This window comes from Schistocerca nitens, chromosome 10 (genome assembly GCF_023898315.1).
Source record: "Schistocerca nitens isolate TAMUIC-IGC-003100 chromosome 10, iqSchNite1.1, whole genome shotgun sequence".
NCBI lineage: Eukaryota > Metazoa > Arthropoda > Insecta > Orthoptera > Acrididae > Schistocerca > Schistocerca nitens.
The window spans coordinates 153,759,001-153,771,748 of NC_064623.1; the positions used below are offsets into that span (position 1 = coordinate 153,759,001).

At 45.8% G+C, this 12,748-nt stretch overlaps 1 protein-coding gene across 2 annotated transcripts in view; it reads right to left on the reverse strand.

Annotated features, from left to right (window-relative positions):
• LOC126210324 (atypical kinase COQ8B, mitochondrial) overlaps window positions 1–12,748 on the reverse strand; it is a 127,057-nt gene that overhangs the window by 11,536 nt on the left and 102,773 nt on the right. The gene's annotated exons all lie outside the window — the stretch shown is intronic.

The window sequence follows — 12,748 nt, forward strand, 5'->3', positions numbered from 1 at the left end:
GGTGGGGCGGGGTGTGTGGAGGGGGGGGGGGGGAGCAAAGGTAAGGTGAGGAGGACAAATGAGGCAGATTTATGCCTTTAGGCACACCAGGAGGAGTGTACAAAGAAGTGTACTCCTGTTTCTTTCTTTGAAATGATAAGGAGTACAAATATTAGCTTATGTAAACAATCTGTCTAAATTGAACAGTATTCATAGAAATGTGAGAATATAAACAGCTGTAAAAACAGTTTGCACCATCCGCTTGTCAGCAGAAGTGAGTGACCTTACACATAGCATAAACTTCTATGCACTGCGATTAAGTACTTGTCATAACCTTGTGAACAATTTGACATAAATAAGTTTAAGCTACTTTTATGGAAGAGAAACTCATATATTAACACAAGCCACACCAACGTCTGTGCTTTGCGAGCACCGGCAAAGCACCAGTGCTCTGCTGCAGTGCCAGTGGGGTGGGGAGGCAGACACAGCACCATTGTGGCAGCACTTAGCGAGGCCAGAGCCTTGTTATGGTTTGATGAATGGGACTGGGGAAATCAGCGTGCGTCAGGTGGCATACCAGTTTTAAAAAGAATAATAATAATAATATAATACCAAATTTATGTACAGACAGAAGTAATAGTTTTATTGTGCTCCGTATTTTGCATTAATTTACAACATTCTTCATTGATCTTTGGCATCGCTTTGAAGCCAATAATTTTCAAATATTTGGAACAATTGTTTTGGCAGTTGCAATTAGAAGTACAGCTTCCAACAAAGCGTCAGACCAACTTGTCCCTGTTTTTGTTTTGTTAATATTCATAACTGAAGACATTTGTTCACAAATGAATGTTGTTCCGAACATTTCAGGTCAAGGGCACGAATCCTTGGGAATTCTTGTTAATCGATGCCTTTATAAAATGAAATCAAATCATGATTGTGATGGTAATAGCGGTCTGTCAAAATTGAATTGCACTAAAGTCTTATCGGCTCAAGTTGGAGACTTGATCGGCACCCTCTGGGTGCACCAGAAAAGGCGTCATAAAAAATCTGAGTGCAAATTCTTGATCCAATTATTGTAACATTTTTGTATACTCACTGATGTATTCATAATCACCTAACTTCAAGGATTTTAGAGAGGGAAAATTGTGCAAATTTCCTCTTTGAAGCTGGCTTTTTAAAAGCAAAAGATGCAATTTGAAACTTTCAATAGGTAGGTAGGTTGGTTGGTTGGTTTGTTTAAAGGTGAGAGAAGGGACCAAACTACGAGGTCATCGATCCCTTGTTCCTAATAAAACAGTGCCACAAGTTTGAGAATAAAACGAATGAAACATATAACAGAAAACGGAAAGAAAGGAAAAGCCACAAGAATGAAGGGAAGGCAACAAACACTAAAAGGAACAAAAGAGGACAAGAAAACAAATATGCTAGAACAGAAGAGAGTAAAACATGAAAGCAGATTACAGTGGCTGGCCAACTACAAGAATAAAAAGGGAAAGCCAGCCACTCTGCAACACATTAAAACCTCCACCCCAAAAGCACTAGGGCGGTAGACACAGAAGGACAAAGGACGTGCGCTAAAACTTTCATAGAAGTATAAAACCCACTCTCACGGATGAAATGTAAAACTAAAGCTGCTGTGGAGGCATTGTCACCCAACACCAAAGGCAGGGTGCAGGGAAAGTTAAAAGTCTGCCGCAGAGCGGCTAAAAGTGGGCAGTCCAGCAAGAGGTGGACGACTGCCATTTGGGAGCCACAGCGACACTGAGGTGGGCCCTTGCGACAGAGTAGGTATCCGTGCGTTAGCTACGTATGGCTAATGCAGAGCCTGAAGAAGACAACTGATTCCCTGTGAGAGGCCCACATGGAAGACTTCCACATATTCATAGTCTCCTTAATGACACACAGTTTGTTATGCACGCTGTTATGCCATTCCGTCACCCAAAGCTGGAAAACCCTGTGGTGTAAGACAAAATGCAGGTCAGCTTCAGAGATGCCTATCTCCAGAAGCCGTTTCCGTGTCGCCTGTTCGGCCAGCCTGTCGGCAAGTTCGTTGCGGGGGATTCTGACGGGTCCTGGGATCGACACAAACATCACGGAGCGGCGAGACTGTTCAGGGCACAGATGGACCCCTGAATGGACGCTACCAGAGGGTGGCGAGGACAGCACTGGTCGATAGCTTGTAGGCTGCTCAATGAGTCAGTACACAGGAGAAATGACTCGCCAGTGCACGAGCGACTCAAGAGCACAAGATATGGGCGCCAGCTCTGCAGTGAAAACTCTGCAGCCAACTGGCAAGGGGTGCTGCTCAAAATGTCCTCCATGAACATATGTGAAGCCTACGTGACCATCAGCCATCGAGCCATCGGTGTAAACCACTTCAGAGCCCCGGAACACATCAAGAATTGAGAGGAACTGACAGCGGAGAGCGGTGGGGTTAACGGAGTCCTTAGGGCCGTGCAAAAGGTCCAGACAAAGCTGCGGCCAAGGTGTACACCGTGGAGGCGTATGTGAACATGCCGCAAGCAGAGGTGGTAAAGGGAAGGACTCCAGTTCGGAGAGAAGGGACCGCACGCGAACCGCAATCGTTAGCCCCGATCTGGGCTGCCGATGTGGAAGATGGACTGCTGCAGGTGGGAAAAGCAGACGGTTATTCGGATGTGCAGGGGAACTATGAATGTGTGCTGTGTAACTGGTGAGCAGTTGCACACGTCTGTTCTGTAGTTGAGGGACATCGGGCTCCACCAGGACATTGGTCACCAGACTCGTCCTAAAAGCTCCTGTTGCCAATTGAACCCCACAGTGGTGCACAGGGTCGAGTAAATGCAATGCTGAAGGTGCTGACGAACCATAAACCACAACCCCATAGTCAATTCAGGATTGGACAAGGGCTCTGTAGAGCTGCAGCAGCGTGCAGCTATTTGCACCCCAATAGGTGTTGCTCAGGCCAACAGAGGGCATTGAGGTGCTGCCAGCACTTCTGCTTAAGCTGACAAAGATGAGGGAGCCAAGTCAATCGAGTGTCAAAAACCGGTCCTAGGAATTTATATGTCTCTGCTACACAGAGTGGATCATCATTAAGGCAAAGTGTGGATTCCGGATGAACTGTACGACGCCGAAAGAAGTGCATGACACATGACTTTGCAACTGAAAACTGGAAGCTGTGGGCTAGAGCCCATGACTGCGCCTTGTGGATGGCTCCCTGGAGGCACCGCTCAGCAACAGTACTAGAGCAGCAGTACGAAATGCAGAAATCATCTGCATACAGAGAAGGTGAGACAGAGGGCCCTACTGCTGCTGTTAGACTGTTAATGGCCACTAAAAATAGAGAGACACTCAATACAGAGCCCTGCGGGACTGCATTTTCCTGGATATGGATGGTACTGTGGGAGTCACCAACTTGGACACAGAAAGTACGGAGTGGCAGGAAGTTTTGGATAAAAATCGGGAGTAGTCCCCGGAGACCCCACTCATACAATGTTGCAAGGATATGATGTCGCCAAGTCATGTCGTATGATTTACGTAAGTCAAAAAAGGCGGCAATCAGGCGTTGATGTCTGGAAAAGGCTGTTCAGATGGCAGACACGATGATCACAAGATTATCAGTGGTAGAGCGACCCTGGCGGAAGCTGTCCTGACATGGAGCCAGCAAGCCACATGACTCCAGCACCAAACCCAACTGCCGACATACCATATATTCCAGCAGCTGACAAAGAACATTGGTGAGGCTGATGGACCGATAGCTATCCACATCAAGCGGATTTTTACCAGGTTTGAGCACCGGAATGATGGTGCTCTCCCGCCATTGCGATGGAAAGACGTCATCGCACCAAAGCCAGTTGAAGATGACAAGAAGATGTCGCTTGTAGTCCGATGAGAGATGTTTTATCATCTGGCTGAGGATGCGATCAGGCCCAGTAGCTGTGTCGGGGCAATGTGCAAGGGCAATGAGGAGCTCCCACTCTGTAAATGAGGCGTTATAGGATTGACTGCAGCGTGTAGTGAATGAGGGGGCGTTCCGTGATGTCTTTCACGAATGTGAGGTCAGTGATCCACTGCTCATCATCCGAGTCTCACTGTGGAGAATGTTTCATATCAGTGAATAGAGCTATTTCTTGTCTCAAATCAAAAAAGGCTGAGAGTACTTTTGAGCAACTTAACCATTGTGCAGCACAATCAAAAGTAATGTCTTTGTGAATTCATTCAAGATCCTCCAAAAATCCTTTAAATCCCTAATTATTCAAGTCTTGCTTTCTACAAAAATTGCAGGGGCCCCATGAAGTTGTAAGGCTGTACAGGAGCTCGAGTAACAACTGCATGTCGTTTGAAACCCCCTCTTCAGCCAGGAAAATGTCTTCCCCAGTGTGGTACTTTTCAGAGAAATAACATCGAACAGTAACTCAGTAACTGACTTTTTTTTTTTTTTTTTTTTTGGCCCCACTTACGAAAACTGCAAGCTGAGCTGTGCTGCGACTGTCAATGCTCTCATCGAGGGCAATTGGGTACTCCAAAAAATTACAACATTGATTGCACAACTGCTCATTCAATTCCACACCAACCTCTTGCACTCTTTGAGAAATAGTATGTTCAGAGAAGCTTAACATGTCAAATTGGGGCACTACAGATGGGGATATTACCTCTGAACACTCCACAAAACACACTTTTACAAAATGGCTCTCTGTGAAAGGTCTTCCACTTTTTGCAATTTTCAGTGCAACAATATAGCTTGCTCTAACTGTGCTTTCTGATGCACAATTGAGCTCAGATGTATGTGGGACAACAACAGCAATAATTAACTTTAAAATCTTACCACATAAAACAGTATCATAATTAAGTTTAACAACAATATCTAAAGAGAAATAGCGCAAGTTTCTATATACACACACACACACACACAGATATATATATATATATATATATATATATATATATATATATATATATAAAAAGAAAGATGATGGGACTTACCAAACAAAAGCGCTGGCAGGTCGATAGACACACAAAAAAACACAAATATACACACAAAATTCTAGCTTTCGCAACCAACGGTTGCTTCGTCAGGAAAGAGGGAAGGAGAGGGAAAGATGAAAGGATGTGGGTTTTAAGGGAGAGGGTAAGGAGTCATTCCAATCCCGGGAGCGGAAAGACTTACCTTAGGGGGAAAAAAGGACAGGTATACACTCGCACACACACACATATCCATCCACACATACAGACACAAGCAGACATATTTAAAGACAAAGAGTTTGGGCAGAGATGTCAGTCGAGGTGGAAGAGTAGAGGCAAAGAAGTTGTTGAGAGACAGGTGAGGTATGAGTGGCGGCAACTTGAAATTAGCGGAGATTGAGGCCTGGCGGATAACGAGAAGAGAGGATATACTGAAGGGCAAGTTCCCATCTCCGGAGTTCGGATAGGTTGGTGTTGGTGGGAAGTATCCAGATAACCCGGACGGTGTAACACTGTGCCAAGATGTGCTGGCTGTGCACCAAGGCATGTTTAGCCACAGGGTGATCCTCATTACCAACAAACACTGTCTGCCTGTGTCCATTCATGCGAATGGACAGTTTGTTGCTGGTCATTCCCACATAGAATGCATCACAGTGTAGGCAGGTCAGTTGGTAAATCACGTGGGTGCTTTCACACGTGGCTCTGCCTTTGATCGTGTACACCTTCCGGGTTACAGGACTGGAGTAGGTGGTGGTGGGAGGGTGCATGGGACAGGTTTTGCACCGGGGGCGGTTACAAGGATAGGAGCCAGAGGGTAGGGAAGGTGGTTTGGGGATTTCATAGGGATGAACTAACAGGTTACGAAGGTTAGGTGGACGGCGGAAAGACACTCTTGGCGGAGTGGGGAGGATTTCATGAAGGATGGATCTCATTTCAGGGCAGGATTTGAGGAAGTCGTATCCCTGCTGGAGAGCCACATTCAGAGTCTGGTCCAGTCCCGGAAAGTATCCTGTCACAAGTGGGGCACTTTTGTGGTGGTTCTGTGGGGGATTCTGGGTTTGAGGGGATGAGGAAGTGGCTCTGGTTATTTGCTTCTGTACCAGGCCGGGAGGGTAGTTGCGGGATGCGAAAGCTGTTGTCAGGTTGTTGGTGTAATGTTTCAGGGATTCCGGACTGGAGCAGATTCGTTTGCCACGAAGACCTAGGCTGTAGGGAAGGGACCGTTTGATGTGGAATGGGTGGCAGCTGTCATAATGGAGGTACTGTTGCTTGTTAGTGGGTTTGATGTGGACGGACGTGTGAAGTTGGCCATTGGACAGGTGGAGGTCAACGTCAAGGAAAGTGGCATGGGATTTGGAGTAGGACCAGGTGAATCTGATGGAACCAAAGGAGTTGAGGTTGGAGAGGAAATTCTGGAGTTCTTCTTCACTGTGAGTCCAGATCATGAAGATGTCATCAATAAATCTGTACCAAACTTTGGGTTGGCAGACCTGGGTAACCAAGAAGGCTTCCTCTAAGCGACCCATGAATAGGTTGGCGTACGAGGGGGCCATCCTGGTACCCATGGCTGTTCCCTTTAATTGTTGGTATGTCTGGCCTTCAAAAGTGAAGAAGTTGTGGGTCAGGATGAAGCTGGCTAAGGTAATGAGGAAAGAGGTTTTAGGTAGGGTGGCAGGTGATCGGCGTGAAAGGAAATGCTCCATCGCAGCGAGGCCCTGGACGTGCGGAATATTTGTGTATAGGGAAGTGGCATCAATGGTTACAAGGATGGTTTCCGGGGGTAACAGATTGGGTAAGGATTCCAGGCGTTCAAGGAAGTGGTTGGTGTCTTTGATGAAGGATGGGAGACTGCATGTAATGGGTTGAAGGTGTTGATCTACGTAGGCAGAGATACGTTCTGTGGGGGCTTGGTAACCAGCTACAATGGGGCGGCCGGGATGATTGGGTTTGTGGATTTTAGGAAGAAGGTAGAAGGTTGGGGTGCGGGGTGTCGGTGGGGTCAGGAGGTTGATGGAGTCAGGTGAAAGGTTTTGCAGGGGGCCTAAGGTTCTGAGGATTCCTTGAAGCTCCGCCTGGACATCGGGAATGGGGTTACCTTGGCAAACTTTGTATGTGGTGTTGTCTGAAAGCTGATGCAGTCCCTCAGCCACATACTCCCGACGATCAAGTACCACGGTCGTGGAACCCTTGTCCGCCGGAAGAATGACGATGGATCGGTCAGCCTTCAGATCACGGATAGCCTGGGCTTCAGCAGTGGTGATGTTGGGTGTAGGATTAAGGTTTTTTAAGAAGGATTGAGATGCAAGGCTGGAAGTCAGAAATTCCTGGAAGGTTTGGAGAGGGTGATTTTGAGGAAGAGGAGGTGGGTCCCGCTGTGACGGAGGACGGAACTGTTCCAGGCAGGGTTCAATTTGGATGGTGTCTTGGGGAGTTGGATCATTAGGAGTGGGATTAGGATCATTTTTCTTCGTGGCAAAGTGATATTTCCAGCAGAGAGTACGGGTGTAGGACAGTAAATCTTTGACGAGGGCTGTTTGGTTGAATCTGGGAGTGGGGCTGAAGGTGAGGCCTTTGGATAGGACAGAGGTTTCGGATTGGGAGAGAGGTTTGGAGGAAAGGTTAACTACTGAATTAGGGTGTTGTGGTTCCAGATTGTGTTGAAAGGAATTTTGAGGTTTTGGAGGGAGTGGAGCTGGAAGTGGGAGATTGAGTAGATGGGAGAGACTGGGTTTGTGTGCAATGAGAGGTGGTTGAGGTTTGCTGGAAAGGTTGTGAAGGGTGAGTGAGTTGCCTTTCCGGAGGTGGGAAACCAGGAGATTGGATAGTTTTTTGAGGTGGAGGGTGGCATGCTGTTCTAATTTACGGTTGGCCTGTAGGAGGATGCTCTGAACAGCCGGTGTGGATGTGGGAGAGGAAAGATTAAGGACTTTTATTAAGGATAGGAGTTGACGGGTGTGTTCATTGGCTGAGTTGATGTGTAGGTGAAGGATTAGGTGGGTGAGGGCAATGGATTGTTCAGTTTGGAAAACTTAATCCTACACCCAACATCACCACTGCTGAAGCCCAGGCTATCCGTGATCTGAAGGCTGACCGATCCATCGTCATTCTTCCGGCGGACAAGGGTTCCACGACCGTGGTACTTGATCGTCGGGAGTATGTGGCTGAGGGACTGCATCAGCTTTCAGACAACACCACATACAAAGTTTGCCAAGGTAACCCCATTCCCGATGTCCAGGCGGAGCTTCAAGGAATCCTCAGAACCTTAGGCCCCCTGCAAAACCTTTCACCTGACTCCATCAACCTCCTGACCCCACCGACACCCCGCACCCCAACCTTCTACCTTCTTCCTAAAATCCACAAACCCAATCATCCCGGCCGCCCCATTGTAGCTGGTTACCAAGCCCCCACAGAACGTATCTCTGCCTACGTAGATCAACACCTTCAACCCATTACATGCAGTCTCCCATCCTTCATCAAAGACACCAACCACTTCCTTGAACGCCTGGAATCCTTACCCAATCTGTTACCCCCGGAAACCATCCTTGTAACCATTGATGCCACTTCCCTATACACAAATATTCCGCACGTCCAGGGCCTCGCTGCGATGGAGCATTTCCTTTCACGCCGATCACCTGCCACCCTACCTAAAACCTCTTTCCTCATTACCTTAGCCAGCTTCATCCTGACCCACAACTTCTTCACTTTTGAAGGCCAGACATACCAACAATTAAAGGGAACAGCCATGGGTACCAGGATGGCCCCCTCGTACGCCAACCTATTCATGGGTCGCTTAGAGGAAGCCTTCTTGGTTACCCAGGTCTGCCAACCCAAAGTTTGGTACAGATTTATTGATGACATCTTCATGATCTGGACTCACAGTGAAGAAGAACTCCAGAATTTCCTCTCCAACCTCAACTCCTTTGGTTCCATCAGATTCACCTGGTCCTACTCCAAATCCCATGCCACTTTCCTTGACGTTGACCTCCACCTGTCCAATGGCCAACTTCACACGTCCGTCCACATCAAACCCACTAACAAGCAACAGTACCTCCATTATGACAGCTGCCACCCATTCCACATCAAACGGTCCCTTCCCTACAGCCTAGGTCTTCGTGGCAAACGAATCTGCTCCAGTCCGGAATCCCTGAAACATTACACCAACAACCTGACAACAGCTTTCGCATCCCGCAACTACCCTCCCGGCCTGGTACAGAAGCAAATAACCAGAGCCACTTCCTCATCCCCTCAAACCCAGAATCCCCCACAGAACCACCACAAAAGTGCCCCACTTGTGACAGGATACTTTCCGGGACTGGACCAGACTCTGAATGTGGCTCTCCAGCAGGGATACGACTTCCTCAAATCCTGCCCTGAAATGAGATCCATCCTTCATGAAATCCTCCCCACTCCGCCAAGAGTGTCTTTCCGCCGTCCACCTAACCTTCGTAACCTGTTAGTTCATCCCTATGAAATCCCCAAACCACCTTCCCTACCCTCTGGCTCCTATCCTTGTAACCGCCCCCGGTGCAAAACCTGTCCCATGCACCCTCCCACCACCACCTACTCCAGTCCTGTAACCCGGAAGGTGTACACGATCAAAGGCAGAGCCACGTGTGAAAGCACCCACGTGATTTACCAACTGACCTGCCTACACTGTGATGCATTCTATGTGGGAATGACCAGCAACAAACTGTCCATTCGCATGAATGGACACAGGCAGACAGTGTTTGTTGGTAATGAGGATCACCCTGTGGCTAAACATGCCTTGGTGCACAGCCAGCACATCTTGGCACAGTGTTACACCGTCCGGGTTATCTGGATACTTCCCACCAACACCAACCTATCCGAACTCCGGAGATGGGAACTTGCCCTTCAGTATATCCTCTCTTCTCGTTATCCGCCAGGCCTCAATCTCCGCTAATTTCAAGTTGCCGCCACTCATACCTCACCTGTCTCTCAACAACTTCTTTGCCTCTACTCTTCCACCTCGACTGACATCTCTGCCCAAACTCTTTGTCTTTAAATATGTCTGCTTGTGTCTGTATGTGTGGATGGATATGTGTGTGTGTGCGAGTGTATACCTGTCCTTTTTTCCCCCTAAGGTAAGTCTTTCCGCTCCCGGGATTGGAATGACTCCTTACCCTCTCCCTTAAAACCCACATCCTTTCATCTTTCCCTCTCCTTCCCTCTTTCCTGACGAAGCAACCGTTGGTTGCGAAAGCTAGAATTTTGTGTGTATATTTGTGTTTTTTTGTGTGTCTATCGACCTGCCAGCGCTTTTGTTTGGTAAGTCCCATCATCTTTCTTTTTAGATATATTTTTTCCACGTGGAATGTTTCCCTCTGTTATATTTATATATATATATATATATATATATATATATATATATATATATATATATATATATATATATATATATATATATATATATATATAAAATAGAGGGAAACATTCCACGTGGGAAAAATTATATATAAAAACAAAGATGAGGTGACTTACCGAACGAAAGCGCTGGCAGGTCGATAGACACACAAACAAACACAAACATACACACAAAATTCTAGCTTTCGCAACCAACGGTTGCCTCATCAGGAAAGAGGGAAGGAGAGGGAAAGATGAAAGGATGTGGGTTTTAAGGGAGAGGGTAAGGAGTCATTCCAATCCCGGGAGCGGAAAGACTTACCTTAGGGGGAAAAAAGGACAGGTATACACTCGCGCACACACACACATATCCATCCACACATACAGACACAAGCAGACATATGTGTGTGTGTGTGCGAGTGTATACCTGTCCTTTTTTCCCCCTAAGGTAAGTCTTTCCGCTCCCGGGATTGGAATTACTCCTTACCCTCTCCCTTAAAACCCACATCCTTTCATCTTTCCCTCTCCTTCCCTCTTTCCTGATGAGGCAACCGTTGGTTGCGAAAGCTAGAATTTTGTGTGTATGTTTGTGTGTCTATCGACCTGCCAGCGCTTTCGTTCGGTAAGTCACCTCATCTTTGTTTTAATCTGTCTTGCAAGTGATCAGCATGAGCAGAAAAGGTTTGAATTTAGGTGTGCCATTTTTTAATCTCAATGGGAAGACTGGCAATTTTTTTTTTTTTTTTTTTTTTTTTTGCAAAATCTGATGGGAAATAACTGATTAATCTGCCACACTACCATAAATATCAAAGCATCAACAGTGCGCCATCATAACAAAAATAAACATTCCTCAGCACATGAGGGGGATTGTTGGACCGGAGAGAAGTGAAATGATCACTAAATTAAAATCAGAATTGCAACAATCTGAAGAGGTAAGCCTTGTTTATCCTGTTCATTCTAAAAGAAAAACACAAGATACCTTTTTTGTAATTGTACTCATATATATATATATATATATATATATATATATATATATATATATATATATATATATATATGAGTACAATTACATATATATATGAGTACAATTACAAAAAAGGTATCTTGTGTTTTTCTTTTAGAATGAACAGGATAACCAAGGCTTACCTCTTCAGATTGTTGCAATTCTGATTTTAATTTAGTGATCATTTCACTTCTCTCCGGTCCAACAATCCCCCTCATGTGCTGAGGAATGTTTATTTTTGTAATGATGGCGCACTGTTGATGCTTTGATATTTATGGTAGTGTGGCAGATTAATCAGTTATTTCCCATCAGATTTTGCAAAAAAAAAAAAAAAAAAAAAAAAAAAAAAAAAAAAATTGCCAGTCTTCCCATTGAGATTAAAAAATGGCACACCTAAATTCAAACCTTTTCTGCTCATGCTGATCACTTGCAAGACAGATTAACAGTGTCCCATTTGATAAGATCCTGAATGGATACTTCAGCGTACTGAAGACGATGCAAGAGTGAGTGCTGTCTCTGTCAACGCATGCTGCTACAGCCGCTACACAGGAGAAAAGAGAAGAGGGAGGGGAAAAAATGCTGCTGCCGCTCAGTGTGGCACCGGGCAACGCAAGCACTAAGTGCTCAAGTTGGCGTGGCCTGGTTTAGAGTCGAGGGGTGCACGAGAAAACTTTACTATAAAATAAAAACCAAATACAGGGTGAGTCAGAAAGGACTTTACAACTTTGGAATTATACAGAAATTTATTGAGATAAATTACAGAATCAGTAGATGTATCATTTTGTAGCACAGAACCTCAAGTTTGATTCACACAGTGCATCTATACCCCATCCTGAAACAGAGTGTCAGCATAGTGCAAAATTAAAATAGATAACTTCAGCAGTGCAGAACATGCTCACTGTGCTTTTTGGTTTCATGAAACAAACTCTGCAACAACTATTTGGTATAAATTTCCCACCGAATATGCTAAAGAATAGCCAAGTACGTCTACAATTTACTCTTTGCACAAGAACTTTCTGGAGACTGGTTGTTTGCTGCAGTGTGATAAGTCACCAGGTCCCTGCACATCGATGATTGTGTCAAACACGTGAAGGACAGCTTTGCCCACAGATCGATGAAGATGACCGAGATGGGATAGTTTACTACCAGCAAGATGATGCACCACCTCATTTTCTCATAGAAGTCCGAGGTTTCCTTGTTAATCACTTTCCAGGCCAATCGCATGGCCACCTCGCTTCCCAGACTTGACGCCACTTGATTTCTTTCTCTGGGGTTTCATTAGAGACCGTGCATATGTTCCTCCCATACCAAACAATAGTCAAGGAGAAAAATCAAATCTATGCTGCCGTTGCACAAGTTACACCCGATTTGCTGCAACAAATGTGGGAAGAAATTTATTACCGCTTGGATGTTTGCCACATCACAAATGGTAGTCACATCAAACCCAAAATGACACTTTTA